This window comes from Physcomitrium patens, chromosome 9 (assembly GCF_059467195.1).
Source record: "Physcomitrium patens ecotype Gransden chromosome 9, ASM5946719v1, whole genome shotgun sequence".
Classification (NCBI taxonomy): domain Eukaryota; kingdom Viridiplantae; phylum Streptophyta; class Bryopsida; order Funariales; family Funariaceae; genus Physcomitrium; species Physcomitrium patens.
In genome coordinates this window covers 4,507,023-4,521,102 of record NC_143418.1, presented here as the reverse complement: position 1 = coordinate 4,521,102, position 14,080 = coordinate 4,507,023, and the positions used below count along the sequence as shown (strand labels likewise).

Here is a 14,080-nt window from a genome sequence, read left to right as displayed (position 1 = left end):
TATGGCATTGAATTATGATAGATAATTTATTTTTGGATATAAAAAATGTTGTTAATTTGATATAATATTTTTTTTTTGCTTAGATAATGATAATTTTATTAAAATACATCCAAATTTGCAATCAAATTTGATAAAGAAACAAAACAAAAATAAAAGTCACCATTTATTACAAACATACATATTTACTTAGATAAAAAGTGCTAAATAGAAGATACATGTGGATAGATTTGATATTACCTTGTAACAAAGCTTCTTAGAAGCTTCATAAACACATACTTAATTTTATACATGTTTATAGTTGATAGATAGGTTAGAAACTTAGCCAATAAGTTAGACATGTGTTGAATGTGTAGATAGCTTGTGGTATAAGCTAATGATATAGCACATATAGAAGAAATGTGCCTTATAAGTTAAGACATGTATCTTGCAAATTAGACACATGTTGGAGGTCTTATAGAGCATTGCTACATAGCTCATAGTTAGATAGTATATATAGAAAAAATAATGAAGTTTTTATTTATTCATTCTTCTTAATGCTTTTTTAGTCCTAAGTCTCAATTTAAGATTTTTTAGTCTTCTTGTCTTTAGCAATAATCATTCTATTTTAATATTATACCATTTTTGAGTGACATAAGAATTTATTGTTCTTTTAGTTCTTTGAAATTCATATTCTTGACAGTTTGATAAGAGTGCTAATTTATTGTTTTTTTTCTTTTCTTTTCTTTTTTAAATGAATAGATTATTCCACTTCTATTATTATATTTTGAAGGTTGAAGAAAATTCACCTTTAAACTCACTTTTAATTTTTTTAAACATTGATTATTTTCTTTGAAGAAAATGGACTATCTCTCTTTATAGAATTTTTTATTTAATATTAGAAGTTACAAATTATCCTTTTTTAATTTGACTTCTAAATTTATTTAAGTTATTTATAAAAAAAAATTATAGATGCTTTTTATGAAAAAAAAAAAAAAAAAAAAAAAAAAAAATGCAACTATTACAAATCTACACGAGTTTGTCAATACTCTTAGGGTCAAAATTTCATGTATTTCTAATATAAACCATAGAAGTAATATTTCTACACCTATGGAAGAAGTTGACAATGAAATTAAGATTCTATACCAAGAAGTTGTACAATTGAAAGAACCAAGTAGATTAAACTTATGATTGAATACAATAAGTTTTGTTTTTACAAATATAAAAGAAGTAAGGATAAACATGCTAGAGAAGTTTGATAGAACAAGATCAAAGTTTTAAGGATTTTTACAATAAGTGAATCTCTTTCTAAGATTGCATCCTTTCCAATATCCTAATAGATTTATTGAAGTTAGATTTATAGATGCACCTCTATTTGAGAGTGCATTTCTTGGTTTATATCTTTGTTGAAAAAAGATTTAGAACTCTTTTTTGATCTAAATTCATTCTTGTAAGTCTTTATGGCCATATTTGGAGAAAATAATCAAGAAATAGTAGCAAAGACCAAATTCTTATTTTTACAATAAAGATCACATTTAGTCACCATATACGTTGTAAAATTCTAAAACCTTATTTGTGACTTACATTGAAATGATAAAATCCTTATCTATTATATTTGATATAGTTTAAAAGATAATATTAAAGTTTTAATATTGATAATGCCAAAGATAGATTCATTGAAATAATTTATTGCTTAAGCTATTCTATGCGACAATCAATTCTTTAAAAGATGTCAAGAACAAAGGTTTGATTGAAGAGGTATGAATCAAGTTATAGTGAAAAATTCTAAGTGTGCAAAAGCTTATTCATTAAAGCTGGAACTTATCCAAATTGACATGATATATTACAAATTCCTTACTAAATTAAAAAAATTCAACATTGTTAAAAAGAATTGTGTTAATATTATAAAGAAATTAAGCATCCTATTTAACATTGTTCAAAGAAGTAATGTAATTAAAAAATGAAGAATATAGTTGTCATAGAAGGTAATGTATTTAAAAACCATTTTTTCCAGCTACAATAGGGACTATGAAACTAAAATCTTGTATAGCATATAATAAAGGTTATATTCTTTCCTTAGATCTCTCACCTTGTTTTATAATAGAAATTTATTTAGGACAAAAAATTCAAAAAAAAATTATCTTATTAGATTTAAAAGCCTCAACTTATTTTGTAAAAAAAAATATTAAAAAATAAGAAATATCTTTGATTAAGAAAAATAAACTTGTACATGTAGAAGTCATAGATGGTCATTTGTTGTCCTCTAGACATATTTTCTATAAAACAAATCCTTTAGATATATCAACTAAAGATCATAATAGTTTAATAATATTTTATGTGATTAAATTTCTTTCTAATTCAATTATTTTAGAATTATTATGGCTAAAAAAGTATAATCTTTAAATAGATTTGAATTCTTGTAATCTTAATTTTTCTTATAGTTTAGTCCTAGATTTTACCGGTCACATAGAAATCCATAAGTCCAATATATCCAAATCCTTATTGGTGGATGTAAGAGCATTTTATGCATGTTGTAAAATAAAGGTCAAGTTTTTCTATATATTCCATAATTATTTTTTATAGAGAAAAGATTTCAAGTAGAATTTCAAGCTAGTATCAAGATTATTAAGATATTTTTAAGAAAAAGAATGAAGATATTATTTTAGAATATCATTTCTATGATTATTCCATTAATCTTTTTGAAAGAGCTCAACTACCATTTAGACCAATCTATAGCTTATCACAAAATGAGTTAGCTATATTCAAGGAATATATTGATAAAAACTTGATTAAAAACTTTATACACCATTTTAAATCTCCAACCTAGGCTCCTATCTTATTTGTAAAGAAAAAAGACAAATCTTTGTAGATGTGTGTGAATTATTAAGGATTCTATAAAATCACTATGAAAAATAGATATCACCTATTTTTAATTTTAGAACTTTTTATTCAATTGAATTAAGAAAAGATATATATAAAATAGATCTATAAAGAACATACATCCTAGTATGTATTAAAAAAGAAGATGAATGAATATTTGTATTTCAAATGAGGTATATATATTTTAAATATAATATCATGCCTTATAGATTTATGAATATATTAGCTATTTTTAAATATCTAATAAATGATATCTTTTGTGAATTTCTTAATAATTTTTTTATTTGTTATCTAAATAATATTTTAATCTATTCTAAAAATACATAAGAGCATGAACTTCATATTTGTCTTGTATTACAAAAACTAAGATATGTAAGATTATATACTAAAATTAAAAAGTTTATATTTTACACTATTCAAGTTGATTTCTTAAGATACATCATTTCAAACAATGGCCTTATGATAGATCCTAAAAAAGTCTTAACTATCATGGATTAGAAGATTTCAAATACTGTCAAAAATGTACAATGTTATTTAAATTTTTTTGATTATTATCAGATCTTTATCAAAAACTTTTTTCAAGTTATAGCTCCTCTTATACATTTGACATGTAAAGACAAACTTAAGTAGAGCAAAGAAGTTGAAGCATCTTTTGAAGCCTTGAAGATAATATTTATTTTTATAATAATTTTATATTATATCAACTTTTCTAAGGCATTTTTTTATAGAAACAAATGCATCAAATTTTTTTATAAATATGGTATTATTAAAAATAGAAACAAATGATAAATTTTATTTAGAATTTTTTTTATTTTATGAAAATTTTAAGAGCCAAGATCAACTAAAAGATCCTTAACAAAAAACTTCTTGTAACTATGGATTTATTTCAAGAATGGCATCATTATCTAGAAGGCACTTTTAGACTAATCATTGTATATACGGATCATGAAAACCTTGAGTATTTCATATCAACATGTGTTTTGAATTGTTTCCAAATCCATTATAATATTTCTTTATTATAATTTGATTTTAAGATCACTTATTGATTCAAAAAATAACAAGATTTATCAAACATTCTTTTTGAAGTTCTTATCTTGCATTCAAAGAAGGAAATATAGTATTTGATTAATAAAAAATAATTTTCTTGAAGTCAAAGCATTTTCATCTTCAAGCAATCAAATCAATATTAATTATTGATTTAATCTTTCTTGAAAAAATTTAATCAAATATATCTTCTAATTGTCTTATTCATGATATTTAAAATAATATTTTTAAAGTCTTATGTGATTTCTAGATTTAAGTTTTAAAATAATCTATTTTATTTTGAAAAATAATTATATATTTGAAAAGATAAAATATAATTATATGTTCTTCAAGCTTGTATTAATTTTCCAACGATTAAATAATTTTGATACAACAAGACTTTAAAACTAATATCTATAGATTTTTAGTAGCATCAAATGTGAAAGATAGTCAAAGACTTTGTACAATCATTTGACATTTTTTTAACATCGAAAACTCTTATTCATCAATTTTATGAACTTTTTTAGGCATTGCCTATTCTAAAACAACCATAAAATTTTGTTTCTATGGATTTTATCACAAATCTTTTAATCTTAGGTTCTTATGGTTTTATATTTATGATATAAGATCATTTTACCAAGATGGCTTATTTTGTACTATGTACAAAATATATCATAGGTGAAGAAACAACTGAGTTTTTTTTTATAATATCTATTGTTATCATAGATTGCTCAAGGATATTATCTCATATAGGAGGGAGTCAATTTGTATCAAGATTTTAGAGAATGCTTTTTACAATTTTAAAAATGGACATAAAGTTATCTTTGACTTATCACCCTCAAATCAATGGATAAACAAAGCAAATAAATTAAGTTTTGAAGTAATATTTGAAGCATACCATTAAATCCTAGTAAGATGATTAAATAACTTTTTTGCCTTTGGCAAAATTTGCTTATGATAATGTGGTATATTTTCCTATATAATAAATATCTTTCTTTATTAATTATGATTATCATATATGATTTGATACTTTTGACTTTACAAACATTAATAATCCTACAACAAAAGATTTGACAAATCAATTATACGAGCTAAATACGATATTGAAGATATAATTTAAAGAAGCTTAAGAATAATAAAGGATCAATGCAAATGCTTATTATAAGGAGCAACCTCAGTTCCATGTTGACAACAAAATATGATTACTTCATGTTAATATCAAGACTAACCATTCTTGTGATGAGTTGAATTACAATAGGCTTGGGCCATTTTATATTTGTGAGCAAATCAATTCTATTGCTTATCAATTACATCTATTGGAGTTTATAAAGATCTATTCCATATTCCATGAATTTTTTCATGAACCATATTAAATAGTGAATATCTTAAGAAGAAAATAAATGCCACTTTCTGCTGAAGAAGTAAATAATAATTAAGAATTTAAAGTAACAGAAGTCTAATACTTAAGACAACATTGAAATAGATTGAAATATTTTGTTTGTTGATATAAATATGATATCAATGAATATACATGGGAATTAGCTAAGAATCTTATAAATACAATAAAAAAGATTGATGTTTTTCATCAACAACATTTATTAAAATCAAGATGAAGTAATAACAAATTTTTACTACAAAAGAAATTAGATCTAAAAAACATCGCATTCTATTTTTTCATTATTTATAATTTTTATATATTTTTAGCACTAAAAAGATGGAAAATCAATTACAAGCAGTTTCAACTCAAGAATTATTGTTTGTTGACTTATTGGATAAAACTTTGTAATTATTACAGCCTTTAAGACAACATAATAGAAATGAAGATCCTCAAAAATGACATGAACTTTTCCAAATAGATAGTGAGATACAACATCTTTGATGTCATAACCTTCAAAGAGACTCTCAATGTTTGGTGAAATTATTAGTGATAAAAACAATTTATGATAGTGTTCCAAATATTTTATTTCAAGAGAGTTACAAAGGCTTTAACAATGATTAAATAATAGGGTGGTCTTTCCACCTTGATATAAGGCACTATCAATGGCTAAGAATACCTATAAAATATCTTCAAAGAAAACAAAAATAATAATATATATCAAATATAATTTGATGTATCTTAGACTTTTTAAACATATGATGACCATTCTTTGTAGAACTTGTTCCTAGAAGGAGAGATAATACTACAAATATATGTATTTATTTAAATAAGAAGTATTCGATAGAAGATAAATATAGATAGATTTGATATTATTTTAAGGCAAAGAATTTTTTATTATAAAATATGATATAGTCCTGTCGGGATAGAGAGAGTTTGCCTCAAAAAAGTGTTGGGCTTTTGGCTGCCACTAAATGCTCAATCAAGTCTACAATATAAAAGTATCAAGTTTATATATATAACATTTTCTTTTTTAAGGCAATTACATCAAAAAATAAGCCAAGTACAAAAAAAAACATCTAAATATATGATAAAATATCTTAAAACCTTATATATCCTTATGAGAAATGTTTCTTGAACTTCAACAACTTATATCTTACGATGGGACCATCCAAAAAATCTAAAATTTTATATGAATTATTGATATATTTTCAAAAAATTCAACTGTAAATTTATTATAGATCTTGAGATATCACCAAAATCCTAATAGTAGCTTTAAACCCTAGCTTACATACATCTACATGCTATTTTCTTTATATCTTACAAAATAAGTACTCAAATACCATGAAACTTTGATCTATAGCTTCTTAACCTAATAATGCACACTTATAAAAATTTTGAGCCAAAAATTCGTCTAGAAACTCAATATATGGCTCCAACCATTACTATCAACAAAATGACTCACTTATTATCTTTGAATTACATGTGCTATCTTCAATGCCCTATAACTCCTTCATCTATACTTGGAATTCATCAAAAAAAATATTTAAAGTATAGTTAAGAAAGTGTTCTCTCCAATCCCAGTTGCTGAACTTTTATTGTTTTCCGTACACATATGTTACGCTTCAGAGAAAGACAATAGGTACAATTTTGATACCTTAACTTTGAACACTTATATCTCCTTCAAAAAAACTCCAAATCACACAAACTCTTCATCCAAATTATACCCAAAACCCTGAACTTGCTGATCCTAGCCTCCAAAGCTCAAATGACTTTGAAAGAGAAACCCTAATCCCTAATAAGGCCTTGGGCAGCCTCCTTGAAGTCCATTGGGCATGGCCTTCGACCAATATCAATGAAGTTTCTCATTCTTTGCCTTCATCCAACCATACTTTGCTTTCATCCTTCCCAACAAGCCTCCTATTAGTTAAGATTTTCTTCTTTAGGCTCCAACCTTCTCTTAAGCTATATACTAAATATCTAAATCCTACATAATATAAACACTGTAATCAAAATAGATGAATCTCCAAATAAATTTTCTTATATCAATTCTCTTTAAATTTATTTACTAACCACTCTAATCTACATCAAGACTTATAAATATATTATATATCTTAATTAATTTTTACATACTATAAACAATTATAGTTTGACAGAGCATATACAAGAAACTTGCCTTGTACGTTAATTTATGTGTCTTAGAAATTAGACATGTATTAGAGATTCCATAGAATATTGCTACGTAGCTCTTAGTTAGATTATATATATAGAGACAAAAATAAAGCCTTCTTCATTCTTGTCAACACCTTTTTAGCCATTAGTCTTGTTTGAAGACTTTTTAACCTTCTTATCTTTAACAATAGCCATTCTAGTTTAATTTTATATTATCTTTGGGTGATGCCATTATATATGTAAATATATAAATGAATAAAAATTATATATAAGTTTATTCAATTAAAATACATAAAACGTAATTTATTAAATAAAATAGTAATATTTTAAAATAGTATATAAAAAAAGATTGTAAAATTTATAAAATTACTTTTAACATTATAAATATTAAAAAATACCATAGTATTCATCTTAATTTGAATTTATCACATTTATAAATTGAATTCTTAAGAAATATGAATTTGATAAAAAAATATATATATAAATTAAATTATTCTAATATTAAAAAATAAATTTTAAATATAAATATTATCATGATACATGTAAATAAAATAATATCAATAATAATAATAATAATAATTTAAACTATTCACATAAAAAAATTGAAATAAGCTATTATTATTTTCAAATAAAACTAGGTTTTAAAGATAGTAAAATAATTAATTAATTAAAATACATGGTATACAAGAAGGATATATTAATTTTTTAAATTTTTATAATAAGATATAAATAATTAAAATATATATTTTTTATTTTAAAATTTTTTAGAAATCTTAAATATTTTAAAATTTATATTTATAATTTTTAATTAAATAGTTATATTAGATAGAATTTAAATAAGAGCTATAATTTTGAAAGATAAAATGATTAATCATATAAAAAAATTAGAAATTTAATAATAAAATATTTTTTATTAATTTATTAATTTATTTATATTTATTTTTTATTCAAAGAAATTCTAAAATAAATTAGATTAATTATATATATTCAAATTTAGTTATTTAATTTAATAAATTAAATTAAAAATAATACACATCAAAGATATTATAACTAATAGTTTCACATATCATGCATAATTATTAAAAATATATATTTTTAGATATTATATATATTAATAAAAATTTATATATATATATATATATATATATATATATATATATATGTGTATGTTTATGTATGTATTTACACATACAAAATATTTAAATGGCATAACTTGATTAAAAATATTACATTTAAAATAAATATTATATTTTATTATACATATTCATACTTTTTTATTTTATATAATGTAAAGTTTTATATAATATTTAATCAATTTTTTTTTCTTATTCTTTGCATAATATATAATTACCAACCTACATTTAATTCATTTGAGTTCACAAGAATAAAAAACTTGCTATGTTGGGATCAAAAAATCTTTTTACAAGATAAAATTGTAGTTATTACATGTGTTATACAACTAAATTCTAGAAAATTTATGTGGTACAACAATTTGAAGTGAATGTAAGTATTTCCAAATTTTTGTCCATCTTTAATTGCAAAATCAAATAAAACTTGCAGCACAAAATTAGAAATGACTTTGATATAAGTATTTATATAAAAAGAAAGAAAAAAAATTGACTAACTTCATAATTCACTTAGAAAAAAATATAGTTCTTATTAATCATATATATCAAAATAAAATATAGCATCACACCTATAGAATAGAAATAACACATATTTAAATGCAATTTGATAGATTTTTTTTTAACAAAACATAAAAAAAAAATATTAAAATTTTTAAAAGATGTTAGTCAACAAAATTTAGTTTTATGATATTTTTAAAATTTATCATTAAAATCTAAATTTAAATGATGATAATGTATTTTAAAATTATTATTTTTTATGGTTATCTATAATGCCATTTTGCAATAAAAATCATATTATGAATGATTAGTTTTGAGTTTTTTTAAGTAAAAAAAGTTTAATATTATATAAAAGATCATTTTTATTTTATTTAAAAAATCTATCTAAATATTATTATATTCTTGTAAAGATTAAAATTTGTATCAAATTTGTAATCTAATATCTTAAAATTTAAATATTTGATGTTTAAAGTTGACATTCTTCATGCAGTACTTATTTATTATTATTTGGACAATAGTATTAAACCAATATTTAAGTATTATAAAAAACTCATGTGTATACATGCATATTAGAAAGAAAGAAAAAGATAAAGCAAAAATTGGACTCATAAATATGAAAAAAATAATATAATTAATACTTTTATTTTAAATTAAGAGTATTTTTATGTAATTTTTTAGCTAATAATATTCATCTGTATTTTCATTTGATATATATATACATATATATATATATATATATATATTCATTTCAAATTGTATATCAAAATATCAAATTTATGTATTATCATATTTAAATTTATTTTGAAGTCAATCTGTGATTAGTAATAACTGAAATTTGATCCTAAGTTAAACTCTCTATAATTTTTTTATCTTGAAGATTTATTTATAATACTATGTTTTATGTTTTTTATAACTTAGCATGTCTTTAAAACTCACTACTGGCTTTTTATTTTATTTTATTTTATTTTATTTCATAGAAATTAAAATATTTTAAAATAGAAATTTTGAACTATATTCTGACTTATGTTTTTATAATTTCGTAAAACATATTATTCATCTTTTTTATGGACTCATATAATAGCACAATATCTTTCTCCAAAGTGGGTGTTGAAGTGTTTCATATATTATTAGTTATTGGCTCTTTTAACAATATCATTGTCACTTAGGTATTTTTAAATTTAATTTTTGGTAATACCTCTATGTTTTTTTTTGTATTGGTCTTAAATTTAATTATGAAATATGAATAAAACATACAAATGGCTATTAAAATGTAGTTTCTAATTGAGTTTTGCAATAGATTTAATTTTATATACTTAATAAAATACTATTCTGACTTAATTTATCATGTGTATGTTATGCTCAAAAAGTGCTATGTTTTTATTGCTAGGTAATTTTAATGCATATAATGAGCATGAACAATGATTTAGCTCAAATTAAAATCAGACTTTCTACAGATAAAAATGTTAAACAAAGTAACATTTTACAATGTATGAAGAGAGCAGAAGACAAAATAAATCAAATAAAATAAGCAATCTACATTCAAATCTTAAAATATTTATATATATATATATATATATATATATATATATAACATTAATTTGATATTTTGAAATTATGTACAAGTTAGCACAAAAATGAGTTTGTAGTATTTTGCAAAAATAAATAGATATGAAATGACATATTGAGGTTAATGTTTTGCCACAGACTTGGTTTGCACATAGTATTTCCAAAACACAATGCTACTGTATTTTCACATTTGCAGTGAGGGTGACCTACTCAAGTCCAATGGACATAAGGGCAAGTGACTTTTTCCCAACTCACATCTTCAATCTTAAATGATTCTAAACTTGTTACCATTCTTGTTACATGTATGTGGTTTTCCAGGAATCTATATGTGACAATGAATATGTTCTCTTTCAGTGATAAAATTTTATTTTTCAATTGATTTGAGAAGAATTGATTACCAATTCTAGAAAATACCCCAATTGAAATTTAGGCAAACAATACCAAGGAAATTTCAAACAGATGAAAAAACATAAACAAAAGCAGATGAAGAAATGGGATGCATCCTTGCCTTGGGTGCTATATTTACATTTCCAATTGTATCTTAAAATTATATTCATCACAGCTCTTTGCTATGAACCATCATCTTCACATACAATGGTATGAAGGGCAAATTCAAGTTGTAACATTGCATTTTCCATCGTACGCTTTTTAAAATACTTTTCTAAAGTAAGCTCTTTTCCTGCTAAAGGCATTCTTAATTAATTTGAGTTTGCAACTAAAGGCATTCTTAATTAATATGAGTTTGCAACTTGTAACATTCAAATTTCATGTTGAAAGTCATGACATGTTCCCTCCTGAAATAATCCTCTGTGCTCAACAAAATTGTCATCCCTCTTGAGGCATCCAAGCACATGGCCCTCCTCCAGATCTATAGCAGAAGGCAGAAAAGCACAAAAGTTCAAAAAACATTAAATAGTAATCTTGGATAGGTTCTATCTGCCCTTTAAACTATATCTTTTGCCATTCCCATCACCTTGAGGATTCGAACTAAAGAAAACAACAATATGGCATTATGATCATTGCATCATAACACCTGGGTGTGTGTGTATATGTGTATATATATATATATATATATTTATTTATGTGTGCATGTGTGTGTTGGTTTGTTCACACATATACACATGAATGTTTAACTTTTTTGATCTTATATTAAGTAATCATCTTTTCATTTTTATTTAAAAGACATTGATTTTGGGCCAAGCACAAGAGTTGGTCACAGGAAAGTGTACACTTTTCTACAAGAAAAATTAAGTTTCACATAGTCCACATATATGAAACATGAATTAAAGTGAGAGTTGAAAGTGTTTACAATCACCTACTTACAACTCTTTGATTGTTGGCTAAGTTGTTGGCATGGCCACATTTTGAACACTTTCACATGCATCCCACCAAAATTACAAAAGAGACTAATTGCAAAAACCCAGTATACATCCTGTCAGCAGTGGACCCCATGGGGCCTTAGCTTCAGCCACGTCATTGCATGAGGAGGGGGTGGGTTCTAGACAGAACTGTCTCATCACAAACTAGACCACCAAGACAAGATGATCTGTAGAGAACAAGAAGATTGTTTTATATACAAGTGAAGGTGAACTGGCTGAAAAAAAAAAAAAATGGATAATGCAATGGAACCATGAAAACTTGGTTTTGACATTTGATGAGGTCAGAACAAGAGTTCTGGGACAGATTGTGTCAGCTACATTAGCCCATTCATTAGGGTCATCACCCATGTCTTAGTTTTGCTCCACTTGTACTGTGATGAGAACTGGGATTAAATAGATAACCCATAACCTCTGACCTCAAAACCCTAGTTTCTTCTTCCATTTCTTTCATTTTCAGCATGCAATCAAGTAGAACAGCTTTGACGCACTTCCTATTTGTGTTGGTACAGGGAGTGTGCCACCATTGTGGGCCGTCGGATCGCAGCTGCCGCTTGGATTCAACCTCAACCGCTGATCGGATTTCTGAGAAATGTATTTTGTACAAAGAAAATAACCAATAATGAATCCTTGTTTATAAAATATCTGTGTTTGAGAAAAATTGTGAGTTGCAAAAAAAAATCTTGGAAACAAAAGTATCATGTACATTGAATGTTGTTGCATATGGCAAATAATAATAATAATTATAATAAAACTTTGAAGCAAGAGTGATGGTTAAAAATTGGTATAGGAAAATTGGGATGGAGAGGCAGCCCCTGAACAAACTTCAGAACCCATATGAATGTGGATCAGTGCAAGTTCTGAGTTCCCAACCTCCCTGCCCCCCCCCCCCCCCCCCCCCCCCCCCCCCCCCCCCCCCCCCCCTGGTTCCTCTATGTTCCCTCCCTCAATTGAGTTGGGAGGTTTTTGTGACACTTAATGACGAGGGTGTGCCACTTATCATGAAATAAGTCTCACATACCCCTACCTATGAAATAAGGAAAAGATATTGAGGTATTCACCACCATTGTATGAGTATGTAGGAATAAGAATAAGAACATTTAAAATAAATACATGAATGATAAACACTTGTATGTAGAAATGTATTATAAGATAACTTGAAGGCCTTTTTTATTTAATTTAAATTTTAAATAAGACAAAAAATACATTTTCTATATTTTGTAAAGTAATGTCCTAAAAAAATTCAAATTTTATCACAGAGGCAACCAAAATCAAATTGCATTTCTGAGATCTTTGTCATTTTGAAATGTTGTACTTCTACAAGAAAAAGGCAATAAACAAACAAAAATTGTGACTACTGTCTAAAGTGTCGGAATTATGTTTATTTACTTATTTATGTCAACTATTCATTGAGATTTGTAAATGCAATTAAACGTGCTAATCTATATTAAAGAACATATGTGTGAGTAGTGTTTGGTATCAAAAATAAATAAATAAAAATAAATAAATCCCTAAATTGATGTGGAAATATAATATTTTAAAATATTGGTAACAAATTATAAATCGCCATATCTAAGAATGATAAAGGAAGAAAAAAAAAGTGGAATAATACTTATAAAAAGAATCAAATCTCAAGATCAATGCAGTCAAATAAAGGGGTGCAAATAAAAAATTATTAGAAATTATATTTAACAAAATTTATTAACTACTGCTACAACAAAAGCTTAATTTGTTTGGAGTGAACAGAATTGAAACCTGCCTCTCATTTGATAATTTTTACAGTTACTTTGTGATGTTACATCTGTCACTGTTACTTTGTTCTGGGCCTACGAACTAACACAAGGCTTTGAAGAAGGTGGTGAAGGGAGTTTATGAAGGCCAGGTCGGTGGAAAATATGGACACAACGTGTGCAATGCGCCGTGATGGCAATACCTTCATTGTGTTGTTGGATCCTGTTGATTTATTCGCACAGAAGGCGAGGCAAACCTGGACAGAGAGAGCGGCACATGCTGTGAAATGCTTAAACAAAAAGTGGGTGCCTGCAACTTGCAAGCAGTGTCTGAGAACAAGCTTCAAACGGCTTCAT

At 25.0% G+C, this 14,080-nt stretch overlaps 1 long non-coding RNA gene across 2 annotated transcripts; it reads left to right on the top strand.

Annotated features, from left to right (window-relative positions):
• Window positions 1-9,952: 9,952 nt before the first annotated feature.
• LOC149988345 (uncharacterized) lies at window positions 9,953-12,516 on the top strand. Of its 2 annotated transcripts, none has more exons than XR_016504901.1 (4): window positions 9,953-10,217; window positions 10,439-10,538; window positions 10,756-10,848; window positions 10,972-12,516. It is a non-coding gene; the product is annotated as an uncharacterized LOC149988345 (long non-coding RNA). The 2 variants fall into 2 exon arrangements; XR_016504900.1 differs by having other exon boundaries at window positions 9,953-10,239.
• Window positions 12,517-14,080: the final 1,564 nt, after the last annotated feature.